Here is a 2052-nt window from a genome sequence, read left to right on the forward strand (position 1 = left end):
TGCGGATGCTTCCTTCCGTTCAATTGAATCGAAAGTGTCGATGCTTCCTTTCGTTCTTCTTGAATCGAAAATGTCGATACTTCCTTCCGTTCACTTTGAATCGAAAGTGCTAATGCTTCTTTTCGTTCTTCTTATTCACCTTCATTTCTTCCTTCTTCACCCTCTTTTACAAGGTTCCTTGACATACTTTTTTTTCTAATCAAGAGTTAAAGTTGTCCACCTAGAATTCTTTGTAGAATCCATACAAACTCATGTTTGAGCTAACAAAGCCCATGTTTCAGAATAGTAACAGCTAGATATCACGAAAAAAAAAACACGCCTAGTAACATCTAAATTTCAACATTCTTGATATGAGATAATCGAGCTTTGCCATCTTCCCCATCTCAGATGGGCACCAATCTACTGCAGTAAGTTCACCATGGTGATTCTTCAAGATGATAGGCTCCGCTTGAGGCTTGTTCACCTTCCAAATATGAGCATTTCCTTTGCTGGAATCACTTAGTATGTAGTCTGCGTCTGGACTGATTGCTGACTTCACATAAAAAAAACTCTATTTGGCATCCAGAGAAAGTTTGCACCGGGCCCTTATCAAGCTTAACTATATTATACAAGTATATCTTGTTGTCCATGCATGATGCTGTTAGAAAAACTCCTTTTGAGTCCTGGGACAAGCTAGATATACCCTTTTTAGATGCAGCCTCTGGTTGGGGACATGCCTGAGTGACATGGGATTTCAGATTCCTTGTATCCCAGAACTTCACAACGCTGTCTGCAGCTCTAGACATAGCAATGGAAATGTCATCTTTGAGATAAAGAACTGAAGTAATGGTTGCAACAACAGGCTTGCCACGTCTAGCCCGCCTTGCTTGAGATGAATGATGAGCTCCTTTGACCAGAATAGTTGGTGCAAGGCAAACTTCATCACTTCTACTTCGGGAGTTGATCTTGCATCTTAGATCCCAAACGGCAAAGGACCCATCTCTCGAACCGGAAACAACTAGATCAGAATTAGTAGAATGAGAACTCAAACATTTTACACTTCCTGTGTGCAACATTAAGACTCCATTGCATTTCTTTTCCTGAGCATCCCATACCTTTATAGTTTGATCCCCTGAAGCTGTTAAAATGTAACTATCATCCTTCATCCAGCATACATCAAATATGGCATTTTCATGAGCAACCCATTCACTGATTCTTGCTTTTTCAGTATTTCCCTGGTGTGATGCAGCGGTATCTTCCACTATATGAATCCCCTTCGTTTGTCTGACAGCATGAAACGGTTTAGTCATCGTACACCGACGGCCTTCCATTATAAGCGGCGGTGGAAATGGAAGCCGGCGGCAACGGATGAGGAGGACGAACTCCATGCAGCGACTGTGAATCAGCAACAGCCATGAACACCGAAACTTCTTGCATCATAAACGATTTCTCCAGGACTTATGGCGTTGAGAAGTGTGTATAACAGAGAATATACACAGTAAAGAATTGCATTGATTCATATTAGCTAGTACACTGCTTTTATAACAATGGTTTAGCTAACCATTAACCACCTAACAAACTAACAGACTTATCTAATCAACCTAACAGACTAACCACCTTTACATGCATGAGTCTAACATTCCCCCTGCTCTTCCTTTTCTCCTTTTGACAGCAACCTAACACAACCTGCGGTGGAGTGATCCAGAATCATGAAGGAAGATGGGTTGTGGGCTCATCAAAATGTTGATGGTTTTGCAACCTGCGGTGGGATATTTTTGAAGGCTTATCAATCGCTTGAAGACTGAATTTTACTTCGGTAGTTGTGGAAACTGATAATAAGGAAGCTCTCTGTGAGATTAAGGCTAGACCGGAAATCAGAAATGTTTCATCGATGGCACCTCATTTTACGAATTTTATTGAGAGAAGCTGAAATTTGAAATTCTTTTTTTTACCTCGGGGAGAAATAAGTTAGCAGACAACATGGTGAGATTAGCATCGACTCAACCGGTTGGTTTACAGATGTTCCAGACAACCCCCGTCTCAATTGTCCATTGTTTTTCAAGAGGATATGGG

The 2052-nt window shown here is 41.1% G+C and overlaps 1 pseudogene; it reads right to left on the bottom strand.

The window, feature by feature from the left end:
- Window positions 1–319: 319 nt before the first annotated feature.
- LOC120187403 lies at window positions 320–1367 on the bottom strand (annotated as a pseudogene).
- Between the last annotated feature and the right edge of the window lie 685 nt (window positions 1368–2052).

Source organism: Hibiscus syriacus, unplaced genomic scaffold, assembly GCF_006381635.1.
Source record: "Hibiscus syriacus cultivar Baekdansim isolate YM2019G1 unplaced genomic scaffold, ASM638163v2 tig00113725_pilon, whole genome shotgun sequence".
Classification (NCBI taxonomy): Eukaryota; Viridiplantae; Streptophyta; class Magnoliopsida; order Malvales; family Malvaceae; genus Hibiscus; species Hibiscus syriacus.